At 42.3% G+C, this 14400-nt stretch overlaps 1 long non-coding RNA gene across 1 annotated transcript; it reads right to left on the bottom strand.

Annotated features, from left to right (window-relative positions):
• Positions 1-4418: 4418 nt before the first annotated feature.
• On the bottom strand, positions 4419-8320 carry LOC121010012 (uncharacterized). Its single transcript, XR_005780962.1, has 2 exons — positions 7794-8320; positions 4419-4691 (listed from the first exon to the last, which is right to left on the bottom strand). It is a non-coding gene; the product is annotated as an uncharacterized LOC121010012 (long non-coding RNA).
• Positions 8321-14400: the final 6080 nt, after the last annotated feature.

Here is a 14400-nt window from a genome sequence, read left to right as displayed (position 1 = left end):
TCTTTGGGTCTGGATTTTTCCATTCCACATCATGTTTGTGAAACTTGTCTGTGATGTTACACGTAGAAGTACTTTATATTTTCATTTTTGTATAGTATTTCAATTTACAAATATACAATACTTTGTCTATTCCATTGTTTCCAAATGCTGGCAATTATAAATAATGCTACTATGGACATTCTTGGATATAATCTTTGGTGTACGTATGTGTTCATTTCTGGTGGGAATAGATCTCTGAGGGGTATTCCTGGATCATAGGGCATGTGCATATCCAATTCTCTGTGCACTGTCAATGAGTTTTTAAAGTGTTTTTTACCAGTTGACAATTCTACCAGCAGTGTGAGAGTTGTGCTTGCTCCATATCCTCACCTCACTTGGCATTAACAGTCTTTCTTATTCTTTCTTTCAGCTATTCTGCTAAAATACAGTGGTAGATACTTGTAGCTTTACTGTGCATTTCCCCAGTGACTAATAAACTTAAACACTTTTCTATGTGTTTATTGGCCATTTGGGTACCCACTTTGTGAAGTTCCTGTTTAAATTGTTAGCCCATTTTCTATTATTTTTCTTATCTATTTGTAGGAATTTATATATATCCTGGATATGACTTTTTTAGCATTTCTAGTTCATTTTTCACTCTGTGATTTGCTTTCGCACTCTCGTAAGGATGTCTTCTAATGAAGATCAGTTTCTTCATTTTAATGAAGTCTAAAGTATCAATGTTTTCTTTTATAGTGTTTATTTATGTCATGTTAAGAAAGCCTACCCCCAAGACACAAGACATGTCCTACATTATAGTCTGAAAACTTAAAAAAAAAATTTTAATATTTATTTATGGGGGGGGGGAGAGAAAATGAATGGAGGAGGAGCAGAGATAGAGTGAGACACAGAATCCAAAGCAGGCTCCAGGCTCTGAGCTGTCAGCACAGAGCCTGACATGGGGCTGAATTCATGGATCTTGAGATCATGACCTGAGCCGAAGTTGGACGCTTAACCAACTGAGCCACCTAGGAGCCCCAGAGAGTCTATTTTTTAAGGTATTAATCATGGATATTTTAAAACCCAAGTCTAGTAAGTTCAGTATCTGGACACCCCTTAAGTGTTCCCCTTTCAATTATTTTTTTAATCATGTAGTTTTGTCTCCTAAGATGGCTGCTAGTTTAGAATTAGATGCCAGATATCATAAGTTGACCTTTGAACAATGGAGGGGTCGGGGTGCCAACCCCATGCAGTCAAAACTCCATGTATAACTTTGATTCTCCCAAATGTAAACTACTAAACAGCCTACTACTGACCAGGGGCATTACCAATAACATAAAGTCAATCAATGCATATTTTTATGTTATATATACTCTATACCGTATTCTTACAATAAAGTAAGCTACAGAAAAGAAAATGTTATTAAGAAAATACATTTACATTGTACTGTATTTATTGAAAAAAAATCCACAGATAAGTGGATCCATACAGTTCAAACCTTTGTTGTTCAAGGGTCAACTGTGTATATATAAAATTAAGATCACTTGAGACTCTGGGTAACTTTATTCTCTTACAAAGAAGATTTGCTTTTACCTCTAGTAATCAGGGTAGAGACAAATCACCTAATCCTATCAGAGATTGAGTTTATTCAAAACTGGACTTCAAAGAAAATTTTACCTCTTCAAACAAAACAAAACAAAACAAAACTGGACTTCATTCTTTGTGAGGGTTGGTTTATTCTGATTCACTGCCATTTCTTTACTGGGCTCTCAATTCCCATTTTCCTCCTTAGTCTGGTAAGACTGCCAGAAGCATTGCTCAGCTTCTCTGTCCTCAGCCACTGCTTGTGAACCAGATAATAGTCTTTGGGGGAAATAGGATGAATGCTGAGCTCCCTGTTTGGTATGTGCCTTTTCTCAAGAATCTTAGCCACTTAAGTCCTCGTAGTCTTGGTAGCCCTTTCATGCCTTCAAACCTAATCAAATATTTTGTCTGGCTTTTCTAGTTGTCCTTGGCTGATGAATTGGTATACAGCAAATAGGTCTACCATTACAAGCCCTAAGATATCTGGTTACATAGGAAAATAAATTTAAGAAGAATACATATGTGGAGTGCCTAGGTGGCTCAGTCAGATAAGCATCCAACTCTTGATTTCAGTTCAGGTCATGATCTCACAGTTCATGGGATCAAGCCCTGCATCAGGCTCCATGCTGACAGTGTGGAGCCCACTTGGGATTCTCTCTCTTCTTCTCTCTCTGCCCTTCCTCTGCCCATGCTGTCTCTCTCACTCTCAAAATAAATAGACATTAAAAAAAAGAAGAATATGTAGGTGATCCTATGTTCATTAAAATAAAAATATTGATAAGTTGTTTGAACAGAATGCATAGGAATATCATCTGAAAAAGGAGTAGTCACCTATTTACATTGGTGACATATTATGCAGTATTTCATTTTCCATACTACATATATTTATAATGATTGGACTTCAGTTTTCAGTGGGATATATTCATATATAAGAGGAAAATAATAAGGTCTTTTCAAAAAATTAAAGAAATAGAAATGGCATAATAGATAAAGTAGCTGGAAAGTGAGCTTGTCTTTATGTTTGTTTCCTAATTTAGGAAAGCTGGGCTTACAGAATATCCACCTATATAGAGAGAGAGCATGGTTAGACTTATGCTGTATTTTACCAACTTTCCCCTTGGTAAGCTTCATTATGGAGGGGCTTTTTAGTTAAGGGATTTTCCAGGTTGATGAGTTACCTGTGGGAACCTGACATTACTTATTGGGCCTTGTTATCCATTTGATCTGCAAATAAAAGGGAGACCAAAATTATAGGAGCCCTCCAACTTTAGGAAAACATTTACTTAACCAAACTAACTTTAGCACATAACTAATTAAAAAGGAATTTCTTCTCGGGAAGAGAAGATACACACTTACAGAGTGCTACAATTTATAAAAGGACTCAATTTGAAAACTCCATCCCATTGTTTTGCCAGCGAATACTGGACTCCAAATTTGGGAGTCAATACTAAGCTGAGCTAATTTTCGTCCTATTCATTCTACCCAGTCTTTCATGATCATTTTGAGTCTGAATTTTGTCTCCAACTATATGAAACGACACTTCCATCATTTTATCAGTTGAAAGTTCAGTAGGCAGGCCTCCATGTCCTAATCTAAGTTACTTATTAAAATGTTGGGGAAAAAAATCGGACTCAAGGGTAGAATAAAGCAAGAGTTTACTTAAGGCTTCTCTGCAGGTTGTCGATAATAAATCAACACCCCTTGGGCATGATTGTTCCATCTACTTCAAATCCACCTGATACAGTATAAAGTTATCCATATTTCCTTCATTCCACTAGGACTGCCAGTTATTTCATTCCCATTCAAATCCTCTCCTTGGTGAACTAACTTAGTCACAGCCCCTAAGAGCCAGCCCTTATGTACCTGGCCACATTAGATTGGACTAAGGGTGAATTAACTGAGCCAAACAAATTTTCTATCTCAAGAGCTTGGTAAAGACTTGATAAGGGAGTAGATCTTAAAAGTTCTCATCATGCGAAAACACATTAACTACGTGAGGGGATGGATGGCAAGTAAACCTATTGTGGTAACCATTCTGCAATATACACATAGATCAAGTGATTATATTGTACACCTTACACAACTTATACAATGTTGTATGCCAATTACATCTAAATAAAACTGGGAGAAAATGAAGAGAAATATACGACCTGACGTCTGAGTCTGCTGGCTGTAGGAGCTAAACAGGAGGGTCATATGATTTAGGGTCTGGGGCCACCATCACGGGGTTACCATGATGGGCCATGTATAAGCAGAAGAGTAGGGGCTGATCTGTAGGGAGAAAGAAAGAACCAAAACATACATGCTGAGAGAAACAGAAATTTGAAACCAGAAAGAAGGAAAAAGATGAAGAGAGTAGCTGTCTGTTGGCTTCCCAGTTCCCATGAGGTGTCTAACTTTATAACCTGTACTTTGATTCTGTGAGTTTTTCTGTAGTTTTAAAATTAACTCCTTTTTTGGCTTGAGTGAGTGTTGCAACTTTGTTCCCTCCAAAAGTCATATGCCGAAGCCCTAACCCTCAGTACCTCACAATGTGACTGTGTTTGGAGACAGGGCCTTTTAACAGGCATTGAAGTTAAAATGAGGCATTGGGGGTGGGTCCTAACCCAATCTGACTGATGTCCTTCAGAAAAGACATTAGGCTGGAGAGAGAGACCAAGGATGAATGAGGCCACCGGAGAGTGGTCATCTGCAAGCCAAAGAAGGAGGTCTTGGGGAAACAAAATCAAATCTGCCAGCACCCTGATCTGGGGCTTCTACCTTCCAGAACTGTGAGAAAATATATTTCTGGTGTTTAAGCACCCTGCCTGTGATATACTTATTGCATGGAAGTCCTGGTGAACTACTACAGCAAGTTCAAGTGAGTTTCAGGGCTTTTAATGGTATGAACAGAAGACTTAGACTTAATTGGATCCAAGGATAAGAATATGTATTATTTCCCATCACTAGAAACCAGGAGGAAAAGAGCTCCGGGGTTGGTTACTTCAGAGATTCATGACATTGTCAAGGATCTATGTTCTTTGCATGTTTCCGCTTCACCATTCTCATGTCGGTATGTCAGCTCTGACCTGAGGCTGGATCCCCTCATGTTGACAAGATAGATGCAACATTGCCAGACATGATATTGCCTAGAAGAAAAAATTATTATGTCTTTTTGAATGTTTGTTTTTAACAGCAAGGAAACCTTTCTCAGAAGCCCTGCTACACTCTTGTTTATGTCTCATGGGCCCAAAAAGCATAACAGCCAATGAAAATGGGTCTGTCACGATAGCATCCATCCTGAATGAATATGGCCCCGTGGAGGATGGTGGGACCTACATAAAATGGAGGTAGGGTTGCACAAGGAGAAGGGAGAATGAATTTGGACTAGGTAACCAACAGTGTCTTCCAGGTTTCTTTTACCAAGATTTCCTAGACAGCAATTATATGCACAAGATTATCACGGAAAATTTTGACAGATGTGTGGCTGAAAGAGAGATCCTTTTTTTAATGTCGCTCAAATGGCTAAAGGTCTCATGTCACATGGCTTAAATTAGAGCTATAAGGCAGTAAAATCATAGACATCCAGGTCAGATTATGGGGACCTTGAATGTTAGGGGGAGGGAAGAATATGAAATTGAAAAATATATAGTAAAATCTTAATCTAATAGGAGGCAAAGATATTTCAGGAAGATTGATCCACCACTGATTTCGGAAAACAATTCACAGGTAGATTAACTAAACAGCATACAGAGACCAGACTCCATTTTGGATTCATTCGCTTTCCTTTCACCAATGTCTACTGAGCCTATGCCATGTGGCAGGCCCTATACTCAGCCACAGAAATCAGGGAATGAGCAAAACAGATATGGTGCCTTTCCGTGTGTGCCATTTCAAGTGAGGGGGAACTGTATTGACCAGGGTGGGCTAGGCTGCAGTAACTAGGAAACGCTGCTATCTCATGGCTCAACACCATGGAGATAGATCTTTGCTCATGTACATTCTGAGGCTTGAAGGGCCCTCCTCTGTCTTCTACCTGTGGCATCTGGACTGCCTGGCCACCAAGCACACCACAGTAGGGCAAGAGAGGTGCATGGAGAAGATGTAGGAAGAGTACCAGCTTTTAGTTGTCTCAGCCTTGAAGAGACACACATGTCTGCTGGGGGTCCACTGCCCAGAACTGGCCATGTGACCGCTCACCTACTGGCAGGACAGGTTGGGGAATCCATGGCGGAGGCTGGGGAGCAGCACGTGGACATTTAGGACACAGCAACTGTCTCTGCCACAGGATTTTATAATAAATACCTCAGGTAAAGACTTGTTTCTTCTTCATCCGCTTATGAAGTTGTGCTAAACAAGGGGTGGCTATAGAAACATCATTTTAATGACAACTTCTGCTTGAGGAGAAAAAGATTCATGTTAACCTCACTCTCACACAGTGGGTATTAGGAAGAGACGGGGAGTAACAGGTCAGTAGTAAAGCAAGGTGACACTTTTATTTCTTTGCCCTGCAGTGATGCAGTGGAAAGAAGAGACCTCAATTTGCATCTCCGCTCCTATGTGCCACTTTTGTGTCCCTAAGCAAGTCATTTAACCCCTGTTTGCCCACTTCTTCAACTAAAAAAGAAGGGGCATTACGATCTCCCTCAGAGAGATGTCCTGAGGATTAAAATGTAAAAAATATACATATGCAAATGCAAATGTCTACATTGTGCCTCAACAGGCACAGGGTATAAACTCGTAAAATGTGAATGAATCTGCTGTAGATGAGTTAAAGCAAACTTGAGATCAGAGCACGCAGCCATGTTTTTCACGTCATTCTCCCTCAAATCTAACTCGGCTGCCTGGCCCTCAAGACTCCATGGTGCTTCCGGTCTCCTGCCATCTGTTCCCTGGGCAACTTCCCGGCATCTCATCTCACCAAGCCCTTCTCTTCCACACTCACTCGCTGCTCCCGCTGAACAATTTTACTAGTTTTCAGACTTTCGCTAAGTCTCTCAAAAACACCCAACACAATGACAACAAAACCTCTTCCCGTGTCACTGACCGCCTTGTTGGAAAATACAGGCCATTCCCTGCCAGGGGGATCATCCTTTCTGTCCCATTGGCATCAGGCTTGGCCATCTCACTGGCTTTGACCAGAGTCACGGGTGGGAGCGATGCGAGCAGACACTTGGGAACACCACGGCAGGCTTTCACGATCTCTTTTGCCTCTGCCACAAGACAGCCTCGGTCCTGAGATGAAAGTGTGGAGCAGGGCGGCAGCTGGCTCTTGGTAGGCAGAAATGTGGGTGACCAACAGCCCTTTGTGCCGGTAGCCCACTAACGTATTAGGGGGTGTTTGTTACAGTAGCATAATCAGTCCAAGAAGCGGCCAATATGACCTCATATCCCCACCACCCATATGACCTCTTCTCTTTCGTTAACTGTGTTGGAAACCTCTCTTCCCCTAGGGCACTTTTTCATCCCCCTTGCCTCCCCTAAATGCTTTTTACTTTGAAATGTCTTCACTAGGAAGCTTCCCCTGATCATCCTGATCGTAAATGATCTCTCCTTCCTCTACGCAACATCCTAACATGTTATCTGGGATACCTGTTTGCTGACTCCATCAAGGAAGGAATGCTTCACCCATGACATGAGGAGAAAATTTCATTATTATAATACTTTCCCCGTGTCTTAAAATCTTCAGGGTAGACATTGATCACGCTTTTTCTTTTTACATTTCTGGAACCCTAGCGCCACGTACTTACAAAGGTAGAGGAAGAATCTGTTGAACAATAACTGACAGGAGTTTCAGTTTTGGGTAGGATGGAGGGATCACAGGCTGAAAGCAGCTATAATACTTGGGACTTCAAGCACAACAGTGGAAACTCGTTTGGTGGTGTTTCCAGATTACGAGAGCTTAATCTTTCAGGGCAACAATAGCTGACAAGTGGCTTCGGACTGCAGAGTGGGTTTCTTTAGACCAATTAAATGCAAAAACCGCTTTCTCTGGGCCTGAGAATTGGCCATTCCCAGAGATGTTAACCAGAAGGTTGGACCTTTAATGGTCATAATTTTGTTGTTGTGTGGGTATGTGAATGACCAACAAGACTTTGTAGTAATCTCTCCAGATTTCTGGCTGCAGCATCCCCAGTGAAAGGTGGGGAGGGACACGTGATGAAAGACCCCAGGGGATCAGAAGGAAAAGAAAAGGTGAGGAGAGTTGGCCAATCCTGGTCAGGGTAGTGTTTGCATGGCAGTCTGCATACCTCGTGACACTGGCTTCATTTTCCAGCGAAAAAGGTATTTTTTGAAGAACAGTAGAGAGTCCTTCTTGAGCAACCAGTCACGTATTCCTGGGGAAAAAGAAAAGAGTTGAAGACATGGTGGCATTGGACAGGTAGGACGACAAATGAACAACCTGAGGAGAAAAAAGCCAGTTACCTGTAGATTTTAATTTAAGGATGAGAAGGATCCAGGACACTCACGGAATGTGTTGTGGATGAAGGAAGGAGGAATCCCAAAGGGGAAAAAGAAGGCAGTAGGTGGTAGCAGAGGCCAGCCTTAGGACCAGCCACACAAGTTATGAGGGTGTCCCTTGTTACTAGTGATTCTACCTGAAGATGTTTCAGTCCGCCACCATCATGGTTTTCATGTCCTGCCCGCCCTGGGTTTCTGGACTGTGTGGGCTGAGGTGAGCTGGGGGACTGGAGGGGGAATGAGAGTACGACTTTCAGTGCACAACTCAGGTCATGATCCCAGGGGCATGGAATTGAGCCGCGCATGGAGCCCTTCATCGGGCTCCTTGCTGAGAGTAGAGCCTGCTTGAGATTCTTTCTCTTTCTCCCTCTGCCCCTCTCCCCCGCTCTCTGTCTCTCTCTTGAATACATAAATTAATTTTTTAAAAAGGCATTTTTTGGGGGGCACCTGGGTGGCTCAGTCGGTTGAACGTCCGACTTGAGCCCAGGTCATGATCTCACATTTCATGAGTTCCAGCCCCGCGTCGGGCTCTGTGCTGACAGCTCGGAGCCTGGAGCCTGCTTCGGATTCTGTGTCTCCCTCTCTCTCTGCCCCTCCCCCACTCTCACTTCGTCTCACTCTCTCAAAAATAAATAAATGTAAAAAAAAAATGTAAAAAAAAAAAAAGGCATTTTTCAATTCCCAAAGCTCTAGTTCAAAATTTTAAATATTTTCCTTTTCTTCAACAAGTTGTTGACACAGGACACACTGAGTAGATAAAACTAAATGATTTTACAGCTGGCTTTAAAAAGACAAGCTCTTTTGCTAACTAGCCTTACTTCTTTAAACATGCTTTAAAAAAAAAAAGTGCAAATCCTCTGACCTAACTTGTAAAACATTTAATATTTTGGATATGTGGCTTTAATGACCATCTAAAAGTCAGGCCGGCTGGACAATGGGGAGCTGCTGGAGTATTATTCATCCTTCACAAAGCCATGAGGTGGCTCTTTCTCCTAGGTCAAGAGGTCAAGCTCCACAGCATTAATTTCGCTGAGTTTCTTTGTTATAAAGAACAAACAAGGTCATTTATTTTCATTTTCTTGTTTCTAATTGCATGCATGTACTCCCAAGGATGAACTCTATAAACAGGTGGTGGGAATGCTGGGGAGAAAGCTCGAAACTGTTCCAGAAAAGAGGGCATGTCCCACTCTGGTGAAACAGTTTGATGAGTTAGAGATTTCGTCACTGCAGGATATGCACCTGTGCTATTACTCGAAAAGCAAACACTCATCTGTTTGGCACGCACAGATCTATGTAAATTAGGGGAGATTATTTTGCTGCTAGTCCTTGGCTGTTTTGTGATCAAATGCAATTGTTTCTCATTTCTTAAGAAACAGAATCTCTATTAGACTCCGTTCTCCCCCTAGTTATTTTGACCATTTTATTCTTTTCTGAGGTTATTAATAATAACATGCCCTATGAATTAGGCCTAGAAACAAGGGGTGCCTATCAAAGAAAGGATGTCATCAGAGGCTCCAACTATGAGCAATACATATGAGTGATGGTATACAGACCTGTCATGAAAAGGTTTAATTAATATCTGCTTAATAATTTTCTCTCCTTAATGCTTCTTTAGCTGCCCCTTGGTGAAGAATAAAAAATGGACACCCCCACCCCCCACCCATCCCTAAGAGAGTCCTGACCCTCAGCTTTCATTGTTTGGCAGTGATTTTTGTGGGCAACACTGCAGGGCCCCTCCTGCTGGGAAAACTCTGAGCTTCCTGATTTTTCACTCCTGTAAAAACCTCCTCCCCCATCACTACCTTTGTCTCTTTGGGGGAAAAAAAAAAGGGTTTTCACTTGAGCAAAATAAAAACTACCCCGTATTTGTTTCTGGAGTGTAATTATAAACTTCATTGTACATTCTTCCTGGCTTTGATGCTTATCTTGAAGAGTTCAGTGAAAATAAATTGTTTTTATGAAAGCAGAGAAACCATTTGATAAACACGCTGTCTCTGAAAATTGTTCCTGCAAAAGAGGTCATTCTTTCGCTTCAAAAGAAATAGAACATATTTCAGAAAACAGGCAGGACAACAGTTTAGGATTTCTGTGAATACAGGATATTTTTTTTTAAGGCAGGGTGTAAACACACTGAAAATTACACACCTTCTGATTGTGTAGAGTGTATTGGTTTTTAAAATAGCTTTATTGAAGAGCTACTTAGGTCACAAGCAAATACTTGCTGCATTTCATGTTTCTGGGAATGAATTCTCAGCTCAGTACTTTTTTGCTACCAGGGGTTTGGGGGGTGAGCATTCCATAATTACTATGTATCTGTCAAAACCTATGGGTGTATCTATTCTTAGTAAAAGTAATAGTCAACTGAGAAAATGATTGGTTTTTCTAAAGTGGTTCTTATGCCTGGTAGTACAGAGACCAATATGGCCAAACTTGGTTGTAGTAATGTGAGTAGCAACTTCATGCATGCATATATATATATAGAGAGAGAGAGAGAGAGAGAGAGAGAGAGTTTCTCAATTTGCTCGTTTCTGTATTTTTTGACCTAAGTAAAAATATCAAAATAGTTCTTATTTCTAGACCTGAAAAGTTTGGATTCACTGAAAACTGAAGCTAACAATGACAATGCATGGGGATTCCACCCGCCCCACTATAGTTCCTGTGTGTAACTCTCTCCTGGTAATTAGTTTTAGAGCCTGCCCTGGACATGTGTATTGAGGCTCCAATGCTTCCTCTATACCATGTGTACATTCACTGTTATGAACGCCTTGGTAGGTCTTGACTTGATTTTGTCTGCAGGTGATTTAAAATACGAATGTAAGTGTTGATTCTCTGACATGAAACTCCAAATTTCATGGAGATGAGTTATACAGATACTAAGAATCCATGCTGGATAGAAATGCTGTGCTTTATGACATGAAGCCAGATTCAGACATAAAACCAAATATAAAATGTTTTACCAATATGATACATTAGCTGTTACTATGGGAATAGGATGAGAAGAAACTCGAGTTCTGGCCTTGTTAATTTCCATTTGGAGCTGCTGTTAATTTGGCTACATTACATATTGCAAACAAGGAGCATAATATTTGGACAGGGCTTTTCATGACCAAAACTCAAGAAAATTACACTGTATATAATGTTTAGTGGTATCCTCACCTCATCTGGGCAAGCAATTCACAGAGAGGTTAAATTACTGTTCACAGATCCCGAAAAGCTGGCGTCTCAGTAAGTAAAGATCTTTGGGTATAAAGTTCAGCAGGTTTAATGCAGTCCTCATGGGAACTTTCTTAATGTGGAGACAGATAAAGTAGAGAAATAAAGTTTTTGAGTTCTGTCAAGATGTAAGATAGTTTTCTCATCATGCTTTCTCTGCTTTCATAAAAACAATCTATTTCCACCGAATTCTTCAAGATAAGCTTGTTCATCCTCCTCACCCCGCCCCCATTTTTTAAAAGAGATTCTTGGACGATACCTACTGTTCAATTGGAAACATCAAGCTAATAAGACTGACAGTTTTGACCCAAATCATACAGAAACCCGACAGGGATGCTCTTATGCCTAGAAGTTGAATTTTGGCTGTATAACTGATGCTTGTCCTGCCCTCCTAAATCAGTAACTGTTAGCACTGTTCAGCATAAATTCAAAGCATGTTTAAGATACGTTCTTGGAGAAGTTTCTTCAAACTCAAGGCTAACCTAGTACAAAGGAAACCTTTGTGGCATTTCAGAAACAAATGCTGACAGCCTGAAAAAGGTGACACCCTTAAGAATGACAAATAGCATGGCAGTCACAATGGCATTAACGTTTTTGTTTTTGTTTTTTTTTTCAACGTTTATTTATTTTTGGGACAGAGAGAGACAGAGCATGAACGGGGAAGGGGCAGAGAGAGAGGGAGACACAGAATCGGAAACAGGATCCAGGCTCTGAGCCATCAGCCCAGAGCCTGACGCGGGGCTCGAAACAGGATCCAGGCTCTGAGCCATCAGCCCAGAGCCTGACGCGGGGCTCGAACTCACGGACCGCGAGATCGTGACCTGGCTGAAGTCGGACGCTTAACCGACTGCGCCACCCAGGCGCCCCGGCATTAACGTTTTTAAAAGCCTCATTCTAACGTTTTTAATGGATGCGTTTCAAATCCACTGGAACCCTTAAAATTAGATGGTATCCTGAATGCAATGGGGAGTTCACTCAGATGGGCTCTAAGTGAAACAACATATAATTCTAGTTGTGTTGCATACAAGAGGTCCAAAACAGCAGGGTGCAGAAGACCCCCCTCCCTCCCGCACCCTCAGGTAGTGTGTTCTTATTCACGTGATAGGTCTTGGGTTCCCTCTTCCCGAATCTTCCCTTAACCTGGTTCCCTGGGAATGCTTTTCCACTATTCAAACATCTTCCCCCCCTTTCCCTTTCTCCCTCTCTCCCTTCTTTCCCTTCTCCTTCTCACTTTCCTTGCTTAAATGGATATTAATTTATTGCAAACCACCTAAGCACCAAGCAAGGTCCAAGGGGCTGGGGATACAGCAGTGATCCAGCTCTGGCTCCGCAGAGGCATGTCCTACACCCACCCTTGAGCTTTCTTTTACAAATAACCAAGAAGGCGCAGAGCCTGGCATCCCTCCCACCGTATGTGAATTTATCAGATTGCTTCTCTCCATAGCAGTGGTCGTTGTGACAGGACAGGATCTCCAGGCCAGGTGAGTGGATGGGACAGGGCATGTGTACATGTGTGCATATGGAAATGTGCGTGTGTGTGTGGAGTGTGATGGGTCTAAATCATAGCCTCCTTTGATTTCCACGTGCGTCATCCGGAGATCCTGTCTCTCATTCACAAGTGCCTAAAACAGTGCCCGGCACAGAGTAGGCAAGCAAAATATAGCTGCTGAGTGTCTGGAGACTGTGGGCAAAACCTTGAGGTCGGCAGCCGTCCCAAATGACCTGTTTCTGCGCTAGCGATATTTTTCATTCTAAATGCCTCAACATACATATCTTCAGACTCCTCAGTTTCTCCGCCCCCCCCCCCCCCCACCGGCCACTCTTTAATAGAGATCTACACTCGGAAATCAGCTACCTAAATCATCATCATAATAAAATAGTGATTGATGAATATTGTTTCCTTCTCCAAGGCATTTGCATCTTAACAGGGAGGGGGATTTTATGAGGAAAGCCAAGGGCCAAGAGGTGGTATTGGATATGACCCAGCATTCCTAACTCCTGGGAGCCTCCTGGGAGAAGGTTCTCGCTTCACTTTGTAGTGTGTACAGCTCAGGGCTCCATGCAATTCATCAGCCCACATGCAATTCCCATTCTGTCAGCTAGTGGGGTTTCCACTGTGAATATTTGTATTCTTGATGCTCAAGGTCTGATTACAACTTCAGGTTTAGTCTCTGTGTAACTTTGATTATACTTTCCTGTGTAATCAAGCTCAGATTGCTCCAGAGGCACAACAGAACGGGCACAAGGTGAGAAATGGGAGCGTGCAAAGAAACACTCGGCTTCCTAGCCTTTGGGGCTCCTGTTAACAACTACCTGGGAGAAAATAATTTCTTTTTTGGTACCTCAGATCAGCAAGCTGCTCCTCTCCTGCAGCCAGATGCTGCACTATCCGCCATTGTTAAATACTAATAGTGAAACTTAAAAGATGTTCTCTTGCGAGACAACAGGTGGCCACTGCAACCTCCCGCTCTGATTGGTGGAAAGGCCACAGGCGCCCAGTGGCCCAGAGAAAGGGCCTCCACTTCTGCGTTTCAAGAACCTGCTCAATGGGGTGTTGTCCTGATAATATCTCCGCTCGCTGCCAATTTGTGCAACCCGCTGGGCCATTAGGGAGCGCCGCTGGGTTGTCAACGTTAAATGGAGACCCGGGAGAGAGGACCTAAGCTTTTTCGGGGGGGGGGGCAATTGGAGTCAACCCAGGGACAATGTGAGCGGTTGGTCCTCTCCTGAATACACACCGCTCTCACGGGCAATATCCAAACACACGTTTCAGCTAAGAGCAAATACACAAACTTTCACCTAATTGACGTTTATTTTTCCTGCTTGGTTCCAGAAAGATAATATTGGGTGAAGGTACATATACAGGTGTCACCAGGCCGGAGTGCCTGCTTTGGAGAACAGAAGAAATGAAAAGCAACCCATCTGATGTTTGTCTGAAAAAAAGTTCAGGCCCTGGTCCGGCCAAGTGTGCTCAGGGGAGGAAAGTGTTAGCGAGTGTTCGCTAAAATATTTGAAAATTTCTCCCTTCCGGTTGCAGCAGCAACTAGATAACCAATGGGGGGGGGGGGGTGGCACATCTCACCGCCTCTCCCTAACGTTCTCATCTAGCAATAAAGTCACTTCCCTTCGCCAAGGCTGAGGGCCAAACTCTCAAATTAACCCAAAGCAGTAAAGGGGGGGGGG

Source organism: Herpailurus yagouaroundi, unplaced genomic scaffold (assembly GCF_014898765.1).
Source record: "Herpailurus yagouaroundi ecotype Mexico unplaced genomic scaffold, PumYag 190, whole genome shotgun sequence".
NCBI classification, from domain to species: domain Eukaryota; kingdom Metazoa; phylum Chordata; class Mammalia; order Carnivora; family Felidae; genus Herpailurus; species Herpailurus yagouaroundi.
The sequence above is the reverse complement of the archived record's forward strand: the minus strand, read 5'-3'. Positions and strand labels throughout refer to the sequence as shown.